This window comes from Staurois parvus, unplaced genomic scaffold (assembly GCF_062004578.1).
Source record: "Staurois parvus isolate SC_StPar_1 unplaced genomic scaffold, SC_StPar_1.0 ptg000388l, whole genome shotgun sequence".
In the NCBI taxonomy this organism is placed as follows: Eukaryota; Metazoa; Chordata; class Amphibia; order Anura; family Ranidae; genus Staurois; species Staurois parvus.
Window position 1 is genome coordinate 1181016 of NW_028318184.1, and position 15082 is coordinate 1196097.

The 15082-nt window shown below is 44.7% G+C and overlaps 1 protein-coding gene across 1 annotated transcript in view; it reads right to left on the reverse strand.

Moving 5' to 3' along the window:
- Nucleotides 1–15082, reverse strand: part of LOC149455752 (tudor domain-containing protein 15-like) — a 92597-nt gene that overhangs the window by 14237 nt on the left and 63278 nt on the right. The gene's annotated exons all lie outside the window — the stretch shown is intronic.

Consider the following 15082-nt stretch of genomic DNA (forward strand, 5'->3'; position numbering starts at 1 on the left):
TGGCCTCACCCCTTGTTACTGCCTCTGATTGACAGCAGCGAGAGCCAATGGCTTCTGCTGCTGTATCTAAATCAATGAGGGAAGAGAGAGCGGAGACAAGGCTCAGGTATGTATTTAGGGTGGGTTGTGGCAGAAGCTGCATGCAGAAGGTTTTTTACCTTGTTGCATAGAATGCAGTAAGGTGAAGAAAACCTTCTACCTTTACAACCACTGCAACTCTCTCTATGGTCCTCAGGACAGAATGTGAGGAAATTCTCAAAGAGGACAATGACCACCCAGCAAAGATTCTAACCCTTTCCCACTGTGGCTGGAGATCCATTTTAATGCTGTGAAGGTGTAGGAAAACCCACCTATGCATACGTATAAAGCACAAGTAATATTACATGTAAAGACAAGCAGGGTTCCTCTCTAAACCTTTTTAAGTGTAGAGGGTACAATATGATCCCATCTGCAGAACTATGAAAGGAGAACTATGACACAGCTGCCTAAGCATTTGGATATAAATGGTGCTCTGAAGGCCAATGTAACACAAGATGTTTGCTAAAACTGCACTTCCCTCCTGGAACTGTTCTCAAACTCTAGCTTTGCTATTTATATAGCTACTATTGTTTGTATCTTCTGGAAAAAGTGTGGAAATAAAGACTATACTTGGCACTAGATCTTGTGACAAACTAGTTAAAGGAAGGGGTCCCCTACCCTCCATTACTTCTCCATTTTGAGAAGCTTACCATATAGGGGTAAAAGGAATGGATGTTTGGCCATGGTCTCTTCTATTTTACTCTATCATATGCCAATACAATATGTGGTACAAGTTATTTTTTTATTACAGGTACTTATATAGCGCTGTCAATTTTACGCAGCGCTTTACATACCGTATTTGCCGGCGTATAAGACGACTGGGCGTATAAGACGACCCCCTACTTTTCCTGCTAAAATGTAGTGTTTGAGCTATACTCGCCGTATAAGACTACCCCTCTTCCAATGCACACCAGTGGGAGGAATAGTGCCCCATCATTGGTATTAGTGGCAGGAATAGTGCCCCATCATTCGTATCAGTGGGGGGAATAGTGCCCCATCATTAGTATCAGTGGGGGGAATAGTGCCCCATCATTGGTATCAGTGGCAGGAATAGTGCCCCATCATTGGTATCAGTGGCAGGAATAGCGCCCCATCATTGGTATCAGTGGGAGGAATAGTGCCCCATCATTGGTATCAGTGGCAGGAATAGTGCCCCATCATTGGTATCAGTGGCAGGAATAGCGCCCCATCATTGGTATCAGTGGCAGGAATAGCGCCCCATCATTAGTATCAGTGGGGGGGAATAGTGCCCCATCATTGGTGTCAGTGGGAGGAATAGTGTCCCAACATTGGTGTCAGTGAGAGGAATGGTGTCCCATCATTGGTGTCAGTGGGGGGTGGAATAGTGCCCCATTATTGGTGTCAGTGGGGGGTGGAATAGTGCTCCATCATTGGTGTCAGTGGGGGGTGGAATAGTGCTCCATCATTGGTGTCAGTGGGGGGTGGAATAGTGCCACATCATTGGTGTCAGTGGGGGGGGGGGGGGAGAGATAGTGCCCCATCATTGGTGTCAGAGGGGGGGGGGGGGGGGGGGAACAGTGCCCCATCATTGGTGTCAGTGGGGGGGGGATAGTGCCCCATCGTTGGTGTCAGTGGGGGGGGGGGGGATAGTGCCCCATCGTTGGTATCAGTGATGGGGCACTATTCCTCCCACTGACACCAATTACACTTGCTGACCCTGTTCTAGTATGGTGCTGCTGCAGCCAGCATATGTGGTTGCAGCAGCACCTCTACACTGAACACTTACCTGCTGCTCCTGCACTCGATTTTCACGGGGCCGCTCGGCTCTGCCCCCTCGCCGGTGATTGGCCGTTTGTGTGCCTTTCCTGAGCTACAGTTCTGGCGGTCAATCACCGGTGAGGAGGCGGAGCCGAGCAGCCACGCGAACATCCAGTGGCCGAACTGTAGGAGCAGCCGCACTTCCTGGACCGGATCGTCGTGGGACCGGAGCCAGGTAAGAAACAGCCCCTGCCCACCCCTGTACTTCGTGTCCCTTCCGTTGGAAGGGGGGGGGCGGCGGCGGCACCGCGCCGCCCCCCTAAAAAGTGTCAGTATGCCGTATACCGGCGTATAAGACGACCCCCGACTTTTGAGATTTTCAAGGGGTAAAAAGTCGTCTTATACGCCGGTATATATTCGTACATTCACCTCAGTCCCTAACCCTCAAGGGGCGTACAATCTAAAGTCCCTAATTCACATTCCTACATACACATACTAGGGCCAATTTAGACATTTAACCTGCCAACATGTCTTTGGAGTGTGGGAGGAAACTGGAGTACACAGAGAAAACCCATGCAGGGACAGGGAGAACGTCCATGGTGTCATGGTTGGGATTCAAATCAAGGACCCTAGTACTGCCAGGCGGAAGAGCTAACCATTTAGTCACTGTGCTGCCCCACAATGATATAATATGCTACAGATATGTTCAATGTCTATCTGGACTAGCTCCCCCACCGCACCCCACCCCATATCTTCTTCCATTGCTGGTACTCTATCATTTTATGTTGAAAAAAACAATAAACCTTTTTAAAAAAAAGTAAAAAAAGGAAGAGGAATTTCCCTCTCTAGCACAAGCAGCTTTTAGGAAACAGCTTTCCATGGAAACCAGACCATCATGAGTGACAGTCTAAAAGCAACCAGATTAAGAAACAAAATTACCTTCCCATAATGTAGCTTTGTTTGTATTTAAAATGGTGTTCACTCACCAGTGGTCTCCAAACTGCGGCCCTTTGCTTGCTTTTATCTGGCCCTTGGGGCATTATTTCATCTACTGATACCAACAATTGGGTATAATTCCCCCCACTTACACAAATGAAGGGGGCACAACTCCTTCAAATGACACCAATGATGGGGCACAATTCCTTCCAGTGACACCAAACAATGGGGCACTATTTTTTTCCCACTAACATCGGGACCTTTTGTACTCACACTGGCTGCAGTCCAGCCCTCGCAAAGTCTGAAGGACAGTAAACTGGCCCCTTGTTTAGAAACCTCTGATTTAGACCAAGCACCTTTGGTATACTGAAAGTAGAGGTTCTTTAGAGCTGGGGTATCAAAACTTTGTTAATAAAAAAGGACCAGTTTATTGTCATTAAGACTTTGGGTATTTTGGCCAGTGGGAGTAGAAAATGCCCCAGTGTCAGTGAGAGTAAACAATGCCTCAGGCTTGGCTGTCCATGGGAGTATAAAAATTTCATACGACCTGCAGTCAGTAGGGGGTAGAATAATGTCCAATCAGTGGTATTAGTGGAAGGAATAGTATTCTATCCATGGTATTAGCAGGAGAAATAGTACCCCATTGATGGTGTCAATGGAAAGAATACTGTCCCATCGTTGATGTCAGTGGAAGGAATAGTGCCCCATAGTTGAAGTCAGTGGAGGAAATTATGCCCCACTGTTGCGGTCAGTGGAAAGAATGGTGCTTTATCATTTGTGTAATTTGGAGGATTTGTGCCTCGTATCAGGGGAAGGAAAAGTGCCCCAGGGGCAGGATAAAGGCAGGCAAAATGGCTGCATTTTGGAGACTACTGCTCTACAGCCTAGGTACATAACCAGAAGGTACAAAAATAAACCGGTAGGCTCCCCAGAAATTCATATTTGTAGGAACTGTATTTAGGAACACATTTCTGAGATGCTACCACATTGGTAAAGTGATAGAAAATCAACCAGTATACTAAAAAGAGGGGATGCAAATATAAGGTCAGTGCCGGGTCTGCTTAGAAATCAACTGTAAGTCACAAACAGGTTTGAAAAAACAAAACAAAAATGTGACATCAAGACCGTTCATCTCTTTCAGGTCTGATCATTTCCATAGACATAAGCACCCTGCAGCTAACTTCACGTGTTTCAGTCCATGCTAAGGTGAATGCAGAATACAGTTCCCAAAGCAAACATTGCAGTCTGCGAGTCTACAGCAGGGTGTGGGTACAGTCCCCATGGTAAAACAAGGGGCACCAATTCCAGGCCAATAAGCGGGTCAGATCTCAAAAGCTCTACCCAAAAAAAAAAAAAACTTCAAGGCCACTGAAGGATGCAGGAAATCTTAAACCTTCAGGTTATCCTGCCACTTTCAGGAAGATTGGACAATGAAAATGTATTACCTCAACTACAACCAACATACCTAACTTTTTTAGCAAAGCAGTATAAAGAGCATGATCATACACACAGAGGAGTCGGATCTGTGTCCCTCAGTGGAGTCCAAGAAATACTGAGCCCAAAATCCTTTTTTTTTTTTTTCTTGTCTACTAACAGATACAAGAAGTCTGAAACCTTTTCGATGTCCAAAAGCAGTCTGAGGAGGAGGGCAACACAGCAAACAATTACAGATAGGCGCAAGAAAAACTACAGGAACTGGGGATTGCCTGCGGCTCAAAGACCTGCCTGAAGAACCGAATTCTGAAGCTGGCATCAGATTAGAGCAAACCATCTTCTTGGTAGAACTTAGAGAACGTGTGAACAGAAAACCATGTGGCAGCTTTACAAATCTGGAAAACAGTTGCCCAATGCCCAAAAGGCACTCACTGATCCAACAGAGAGTCTCAACAGAAAACAGGGAGCTCGATCCTTGAGACCGTAAACCTGAATCTGATTCTGGGAGTGACAAAAAGGAAATCGGTCTTTTGGAAAGAAGCAGTAGAGAAACACCCACAGCTCAAACTACATACAAATAATGGAGGAATTTTTTTTTGTGAACTGGAGCGTAAAAGGAGGGAATGAAGAATGACATCCTGATTGAGGCGAAAGGCAGAAACTATCTTAGGCAAGAAGTCATCCTGGGCCTCGACAGAACCATTTCCCTATACAAAACCAGAAAAGTTTACTTTTAGGATAAGGCCACCAGTTCAGACACTTGAGGTGATGGCTACAAGTAGTAGGACATTGTGAGTAAGAAAAAAAGACAGTGGGATCTCTTTTTTGGTTTCAAACAATGGTTTCTAAAGGGCAGACAGAACCAGATTCAGATCCCACTGAGTCACAGGGGGAACAAACAGGGAGCTGCATGGGAGACTCCCTGCACAAGCATACTAATTAAGGAATGAGAGACAAATAGCCTCTGGAATAAGACAGAAAAGGCATAAGCCTAACCTTTACTAGTGCTGAGAGCCCAATTATGGTCCAGACACAGACTGCAGGAAAGGGAGCATATGTCCTTGAGACAGATGATCCTGATAATCTAGAAGAGCCCACTGAGCATCTTCCAGGACGGTGTAGCACATTTGCCTGGGCCCGTCCAGAGCAATGATGATTACCAGAATGCACCTCGTCTTGATTCTGTGAAGCAGACGAGGAAGAATCTTCAGAGCGAGAAAGGCATAAATCAGGGTGCGATGATGCATAAAACTGGATCTTTGGAATTAGGGTGTTCTGATCATATGGGTCACAAGAGCATTCACTGCTTCTGCTAAAAGTAACCTTGCTAAAAGCAGTCATCTATTACAAATGTGTTGTTTAAAGCTACAAAAATGATTTAGTAAAGAAAAATGCAGGATTAAGTAGTGAATCAAAGAGAAATAACCACTTACATGCAGTGGCTTAAGCATAAGTTAAAAGTTCTACAGAACAGAATTGCTAATATTACAGAATAGAACTAGAACAGTGCTGACACAGCCAGTAATATATCTGCAGACACATAATCAGTACAATAGTAATACAACAAGTAACAAGTCTCCAGATACAAAAGGAGTACAGTACCGACAGGCAGAAACGTCCACAGAAAAGCGATCTGCAACACATTGACAATCATAAACATGTCTAAAGAAACACAATCAGTAACATACTTAAAAATAGTTACATATCTACAGATACACAATCAGTACCCAACTAGTAACGTGTGCAGATACACAAGTGACACAACAATTAACATGTCTGCAAAGGCAAATCCAATACTGGACTTACACAGCCAGAAATACATCTGCAGACACACTTCACAGAACCAGAAACGTGGAAACTCATTAACAACAGGATTTCTAAGAGTGCAAAGAGAGCATTGCCTTCTTCTGCAGCATTGCTCCTTCTCTGCTTGAATCAACAAGGTGTTGCTCCATCACTGGCAAGTAAGACTGTGCAGTATTTCAGTCACTGACAGAAACTGCTGTAGGAGCAGGATTGTCTCTTTAGCATACCTGTTGCTAGCGAGTTGCCAGAAGCAAAAGGATTGCTAATGTGAGGTGTTTCCCCAGTCCTCCTCATCTTTCATACACAGCAGACCTACATAGAGTGCCCAGGAAATTTTCAACAAATGTAAGTTATTAAACCTAGTAGTTTACCTTCCACTGATGGGTCACTGACATCGCTCTCACTTATGCTCTCAGTGCTTGATATGACTGCCCGACAGTCCCTGTACACGGTAAATAAATCTGATCCTGTCAAACAAAATAGCGATCAGGCATAACGAGTTTCTTTTGACAAGTAATTTAAAAAGCACACAATAATGTGGTGACAGTTTTCCTTAATGCCATTTTATTATGTCTGCTGAGGCCCCTGTCTGTGTACCAGATGACATAATGCTACTGATACACAGGATGTATATACACTATATACTGTAGCTTAAAGTGTGTGGACACAAATGAGCTTGCTGGACATCCCCTACATAAATCATGGGCATAAATCTCAGGCTCTTCCCCCACCATTTGCAGCTAAAACTGCCTTCAGTCGCTTTGGAAGGCTTTCCATAAGACTGAAATACAGTGACTATAGAAAAGAATCGTCCTCCCTTAATCACATTCTATTGATTTGCAGCCTGAAATGAAGACACAGTTTTTGTTTTATCCAGATGTATTTTCTCAGTACAACTAATAACATCCAAGTGAAAAATCACACACCAACATGCCAGGCCATGCAAAGACACTCATCTTTTTCTCCTTCTACCACTGTGTGGTCATTTTTGCTGTGTGTTTTGTGTCATTGTCATGTTGAAAGTAAATCTTTTTCCCATTGACAACTTTCTAGCAGAGGGCAGTAGATTTTCCTCAGGAATTTGATGGTATATTGCTCCATCCATTTTTCCTTCTATCCCAACAAGTGCTCCAATCCCTGCTATAGAGAAACACCCCCATAACAGGATTTTACCACTTCCATGCTTTACTGTAGGAATGGTGTTATTTGGATGGTGAGCTGTATTGGATTTCCGCATATCGTTTAGTGTTGAGGCCACAGAATTCAATTTTAGTGTCATCTGACCATAACACCTTTTTCCACGTGGCCTCAATCTTCAAGGTGCGTTCTGAGAAAGCACAGCGGTGACTGCATGTGGTCATTCTTGGAGTGTTTTTTTTATTGCAATCCTTCCATACAAGTCACATTTGTGGAGAGTTTGTGATATTGTTGTCACTTGCACACAATGATCGCTCTTTGCCAAAAATTTCTGCAACTGCTTCAGAGTTGTTGTAGGCGTCTTGTTAGCCTCTCTGACCAGTTTCCTTCTGGCTGTTTGATCCAGTTTGAGTGACATCCTGATCCTGGGAGGGTTTGTGTTGCACTAATTACCTTCCACTTCTAAATAATAGACTTCACTTTGCTTTTTGGCATTGATATAGCCTTTGAGTATTTTCGTATCCACCTCCTGACTTGTGCCGGTCCACAATTTTATCCCAGAGATCTTTTAACAGTGGCCTGCACTGTTGATTGTCTGCTTCAGTTGCACTATCAGGGACTGAAATGCTCCAGGAAAGCTCTTTCATGCTGAGCTAATCAAAATGACCACAGCTGATCACAGTTGAGAGTCAAATGGCTTTGTGTTCCATTGAGAAGGTGATTAGATATACCCAATTACATTTTACGGAGGGGGATCCCTTTTCCAACAAAACATTCTGACATGTTGGTGTTATATCTTTCACTTGGATGTTATAAGGTGCACCGAGTAAATACAGCTGGATAAAACAAAAACAAACTGTGTCTCTTCATTTCAGATTGCAAAGCAACAACATGTGATTATGTGATTATCTTAAAGGGGATCATTTAATTTCTATACCAACTGTATGGTTATGGGAATTTGGACCTTTTAAAAAAAAAGGTATACTTGTGAGATCAGGTACTGATGTTGGATGAATAGTCCTTGCTCACAATTAATGTCTCAATTCATCGCAAAGGTATTCAATGTTGAGACAAAAAAAAACAAAAAACAGAGAACTGGGGACCGCCTGCAGCTCAAATGGCCACCTAAAGGACCCCTACATCCAAATCTGGCATCAGATGAAGCTACAACATCCACATCATGGAACTTAAAGAGTGTCAACAGAAGACCAGGTAGCATTCTTGCAAATCTGGCAAACAGTTGCTTGACCACAAAAAGCCTAACCAGATCTAATGCACTTTGACAGGGAGGGTGGAACCCAATCCTTGAGACCATAAATATGAATGATGGTCTGTCTGGGCCACCTAGAGATGGTGGATCAGGAAGCCAGTGAACACTTAAGACAATCAGTCTTTCTGAAAGCAGCGGTGGCCTAGAGATGAACTCTCACAGTTCGAACCGCATTCAGACAATGGAGGGAAATTTCCCATTGGTGATCTGAATCCAGACAGCAGGAAAAATTATGTCCTGGTTTAGGTGAAAGGCAGAAACTATCTTAGGCAAGAAGGAAGTCCTGGGTCTCAACACCACCTGACCTCTATAGGGTTCCTTGCAAGATAAAGCTGTTGATTCAGACACTTGAAGTGATGACTACAAGGAATACCACCATGTAAGAGTAGAGAGAGGAATGTCTCTAATGGGATCAAACAGCAGTTACTGAAGTGCAGAGAGAATCAGATCCCACAAAATCATAGAGGAAGGGGGAGCTACAGTCTCTGAAATAAGAGAGAAATCAGCAGAAACCTAGTGGCAATAGTGCTGAGAACTAAATGTTAGTTCATACCAAGCTTCAGGAATGATAGGATTTGTTGCAAAACGTCTAGGGCGTAAGCCGAGAAATTCACACTAAATGAAGTATGCCTTTCATGTCCAATGATAGACCTTGCGAGCAGTAGCCTTCTGACATTTTACCATCATAGAAATCACAGTTTCAAAGATGCCCATCTCACAAAACCTGCGCTCTAACAGCCCTGCCCTTAAAGCCAGAGACCGTGAAGCAGGATGGCGAATAGATCTTAGAAATAGAAATCCTGGCCCCCAAGATTAGCCCACAGAGTGTCTGCCAGGAGTCTTAACCGGCCATTGTACCACATCCATCTAGGCCAGTGCGGAGCAATGAGAATTACCAGAATACACGTCATCTCGGACATGTGAAGCAGAAGAGGATGGGGATTCAGGAAAGGAAAAGTATAGATCATGGTGTACTGATCCCATGGAACCACCAGAGCATCCACTGTTCTGCTAGAGAATCCCTGTGCCTGGAGACAAACCTGTCTAGTTGGTTGTTGAGCCTGGAGACCCAAAGATCCACATCTGGCATACCACACTTGCAACACAAGTCCTAAAACCCCTCTCGGTGTAGAGATCTGCCCCGCAGGTCCAGAAGTGTCAGGTGAGAAAGTCTACCTGCCAATTCCCTATGCCTGGGATGTACACGTCAAATAGAGCTAGAACATGTTGCTCTACCCAGTACAGAATTCGGTCTACCTCCTTTGCTGCAGCAACGTTTCCTGGTTCTCAATAACAGCTTATGTACTTTACTTCCGTGGAGTTGCCTGACTGAATGCGTAGCAAATGACCTGAGACCCGGTCAGTCCAATACTGGAGAGATAGCCACGTGGTCAAAAGCGCCATATTTATTGGGAGGTGAGATTTCCCTAAAGACCAAGTCCCCTGCATGGATAGAGTGCACAGGAAGGGCAATTGTGGATGCTTGGACGTTTTGCATTCCCGATGCTTGGGTGTAAGAGTTCCAGGGTTACAAGCTTGTTACAAGTTTCGTTCCCTTCCACCTCCTTGTCTGTAATATTTTGGTGTCAACATTGGTCATATAATTGCTGAGAGGATATAACCTAGTTAGCCATAGTCTTGCATTAAGAGAGCTACCCCCAGAACAGGGTGCAAGGTGGAGCCTGCAGAAGAGAACATGGCCGTAGAAAAAGCTTTCAGGCTCTTATTTGTGGAGTCCTTTAAAAGGGACATCAACTGGAATGGTAAGCATTTTGTTAAGGTGAGAGATGGCCAGATCCAAAGCAGTGCTGGACTATTTAATAATATAATACAAATGCTGCACTAATTTAAAATGAAATAAAATGCATTAACAACCACTAAACAATTAACCCCAATATCAATGTGCTTAGTGTTTCAAGCTCAAACAAATAATAATGTGTTATATTGTGAAGCGCTGAACAAACTGTTGGCGCTATATAAATCCTGTATAATAATTAAAAAAAAAAAAAAAAAAAAAAAAAAAAAAAAAAAAAAAAATATATATATATATATATATATATATATATATATATATATATATTGTAATTCAAACTATAATAAAAAAAATAAGCATCTTTTTTAAATATCCATGAATATCTGAATGAAAAGTGTTGTAATCTTCCACCCATGATGCACGTTTATGAATTATCATCAGTGAAGCCTTCACCAAAACTCTTAAGGGCATGTTCTCACCTTATTGATGTGACCTCTAATATTAAAAGGTCTTAAAGTGGTTCTAAAGGCAGAAGGCAAATGCTTTCTATACATAAAGGTAAATAGCCTTCTGGGTGCAGTACCTCCCCCCCCCCCCCTTATACTTACCTGAGCTCCATCTCGATCCAGAGATGTGCATGAGAGCAGTTCTCCTATGTCTCTCTCTCTCTCTCCTCATTGGTGCACACAGCTCCTGCTGCTGTCAATCAGAGCCAGTGAGCCAATGAGGAAAGAGTGGGAATGGGGCCAAGCCACACTCTGTATGTGAATGGACAATGTCCATTCAAAGAAGCGTGGCGTGGGAACGAGACTGCTAAAGTGACCCCCCCTCCCATAGCAAGAGGTTTGCTATTGGCGACCCTCTGCAGGGGGGAGGAGCCAAGACTGTCGCCAGCAGGACCCAACAAGATGAGGATCAGGCCTGCTCTATGCAAAACCATTGTACAGAGCAGGTAAGTATAACATGTTTGTTTTTTTCATTTTTAAATTACAACCTTTAGAATCAATTTAAGCACGTATCCTTTCGATAGCAAAGACACAGCTGCTTCACCTATGGTTGCTGCACACTGCTTCAACTCCAGGATTATCACTCATGCACAAAGATGCAAAGAGAGAAAAACTTTGTGCTCTCTGTAATAAATTATATTATATTGTTGCAAAAAAAAAAAAAAACACTCATTTGTACATAGATAACAGGAAGCCTTTAGTCTCAGGGTAGGCGTAAGAAGGAAGGTCCGTACATCAACTTATCCCTGCATTAAACGGTACCATACACTGATCATCTCCAGTTAAAACAACAAAGCAAACTGCAGATTCCTTTGTCGCCACATGATTCCTATGATCCACCCATTCATTGGTTTAATTGGCAATTACATCAGGAGCACAGCATGTCTTCTTTCACTGCGTGTACAGTATGTGCACTTTGAGCTTAAAACACCAAGCACATAGCACAACATCCATTTTATATTATTTTAGAGTATGTAACTTTATGCTTGCAGCTCACGAATTTTATTTCACGCTTTGCACAAGATTTTCTTTGGACCTCTTAGAGACAAGCTCATTAAAAGGGTACAGTGCCAGCAAGCATTAGCAGGGGAGGAAGGGGGGGGGGGTAGTGCAAGTACATTATCAGGGCGCTTCTAAACTTCTAAAAAGGGGAGGTACTGGAGGCCTTAGGGGCCTTGTAAGACTCAAAGCCAGAGCAAGTACTGGCAGAAGTGACAGTCTTATCTTGCAATTGTAGTGTGAGCACCACACTTGAAATGGTCAAATCTCAATCAACTTCTATTTAACTGCCCTGTTGGATAAAAGCAACCCGATCAGGGCAGCAGGGAAGGTCACACAGCTGCAGGTGACAAAGCCTCACAGCAGGTGGACAGGAGGAATGGATCTGGGATCGAAGTTCCTAATGGCTCTTGAAGCACAAGCAGCAGCAGGGAGATGTTCAGGAGCACGCCTACATGGGTGCCCCCATAGCACTCAGCCTGCCATGGGGGCATTCGGAAGAAGAAGAGGCAAGGGAGCAATATAATTTCACAAAGCATGCAAGTATAACATTTTTTTAATTTTAAAAACTAGCCTTTACAACCACTTTAAATCAGTGAAGTAGAAAATAGGAGGCCAATCCTTCTAGGATAGCAACAAAAAACTGAATTATGCTGGTAGTAGAAGGGGTTATACCCTGGGTGGGCATAATGCAAAAATGGCATTTGCTGGAGTGGTAATTTTCAGGGGGGCAGTGCCACGGATGGGGACTTGGCGAGGCACTGCCTGAGCGCAACCAGGAGGCTGTGCGCTGCTGGAAGGTGGCCGGCTACTTCTTTCAATACGGTGAGTTCTTAAATTGGGTGGGGGAGGGAGGGGACGGTGGTGGTTGCCCAATTTTAGTGTTGCCTAGGGCAGCACAAGGGATAAATACACCACTGATGGGGACCCACCCCCTCCTCCTACACTGGGAAAAGTTGTTTCATAGTACACACTGCATGTAACATGATCTGTGAATAAGGAAAAAAATTGTGCGACTCTTCAGACTCTCTACCATTCACAGATTGTGTTACAGGACGTGAAAGCAATGAAAGAACTTTTCTTAATGGAGGAGTAGTCAGGTCCCTGTTGGGAGCTTGTTCACTACAGACTCACAGAGGATTTGGAGCCAATAACTCCTGGAGGACCGAACGTTCAGAGACAGAAGAGGATGAGGTATACATGCACAGAAGATTTCTCCAGGATCCAGCTGTCTCAATGATATGAGACATACTTCACTACAGGGTAATTAGGTCACTAATGTTTTTTTTTCCCTCAACAAAACTTCAGCTCTATTGTTAACCTCTTGCCCACTGCCCTAGAGTAGAACTACTGCTACAGAGTGGCACAAAATCACGTATATATACGTGGTTTGCATCTCCAGGTGGGGGGGCACGTGCGTGCCGCCCTACCCGTGCTGCCATTGGCAGCTATGGAGGTCAATCACTGGGTTCCTGCCAAAGATTCGGTGATCGTCGGGGAAAGCTGGAAGGGGCGAGACCTATGCGTAAACAGCACAGGTCTCTCTCCTGCCAGCAAGGACATGCTGCTTTGTATTTCTCTGCACAGCAGAGAAATATAAAGCAGCAGGTTTCCCTAGTAAAAACACACACAGTACATTATGTAAAACCGCACAAAGTAATAATCCGGAGCTCTGGCGCCGACCCACACAATCCGCTGTCATCCATGCAGCTGCGGACCACAACGGGGCAGTGGAGGCCCCTGGTGACATCCCCTGTATCTGGGAGAGGGGCTCCAGGTGATATATCCGCCATTTGTAGCGGCGGACATTCGCGGCCTGGCGCGGCCGCATGATCCGGGACTCCGGCGCCTCGTATTTAAACCCACTGCCATCCGGGTGGCAGTGGCTCATCCAAGGACATCAGAGGCACCCTCTGCATCCCCTGGGTCTGGGAGTGAGGCGCCGCTGTATATTGCCGCTCCCCGTGGCAGCGAGCATCTGCGGCCTACTCCACCTGATACGGACCTCCTCATCCGAGCCACAGTGAGTATAGGAGGCAAGGGGGCTGGCGGCTACTGATCATCCTGCCCCCCCCCAGTGACTCACGAAATGGGGCTCCCGTTCTTTGCTCCAGAAACCGCCCTCCTCTGTGACCACGGCCCCTGTTGAGCCCTGAGGCCTATATACTGCCCTGGTGGAGTGCCGGGGCTCCCTGGATCTGCCCTGGAGGGCCCTGTGCTCATCATAGGGGGACCTCTGTTCTATATGTGTCCCTCGTCCCTCTCAGACCCTAAGGTGGGAGTTGGAGCCATCATCCTGCTCCTGGGAGTTATTGATGGTGGCTACCACGGCCTATGTCCTCTCTACGTCCTCACAGCTCGCTAATTATTTTTACAATATAAAGTTTTTGCGGATAAGCCCGATAGCATCTATGTAACTACAACCCTAATCCTGATTCGGGCGTTATAGGTCCCCTGGGGTTATTATCTCCTTTGGCTATCTAATTTCCAGTTGATCACCCCCAGGAGACTCCCTGTATGCCTTCCACCAAGAAAAAAAGGGGACAAGCTCAAAAGTCCCTCACGACATACCTACTTAAGACGCACGAGATTTGCAGCATGTCTCCAGATAATACAGAATGAGCATCCCTGTCCGATCCCACGAAGGATACCACAGCTCCTTCATTAGCTCTGGTCAATGAATATACACAGCAACTTACAAAGGGGGACCTGGAATCTTGCTTGGAAACTATGTACACCAACCTGGCCGCTAAATTCCAATCAGAATTGCATAAAAGCACTAATGTTCTCTCTCAGGAAATAGCCACATTGGGCTCCAGGACCGACCGCTTAGAAACTTAACATGATGAACTTAGCCTGGCTTATGGTGAACTTTCCAGAGATCATGATCATCTACAAACAGCCTTTTTACAATTGCAGGCGCAGGTTGAGGACCTTGATAATTGAAACCGCAGGAATAATCTGCGAGTCAGGGGAATCCCGGAGTCTGTGTTTGATCTTTCACAAACCATAACCAAGTTATTCAAATCACTCCTTCCAGAGTGTGACCCCGGATCCTTTGCTTGTGACCGCATCCATAGAGCCCTGCGCCCTAAACCTCCTAACGATAAACCGCCTAGGGACATTGTCCTGTGTATGAAGGATTTTCTGAAAAAGACGACATACTTCGAGCTGCTCGCAATACCCCAACAATCTCTTTCGAAGGCTTGGTTTTACAAATCTTTCCAGATGTTTCTCCGGCTACATTAGAGAAACGTAGAAAAATTAAATAAGTTACCACTGCCCTTTTCTCAGCTCGTATCCGCTATAAATGGGGCTTTCCTTTTAAGCTGATAATTCCTCACAATGGGAGCACATACAGTCAGGTCCATAAATATTGGGACACCGACACAATTCTAACATTTTTGGCTCTATACACCACCACAATGCATTTGAAATGAAACG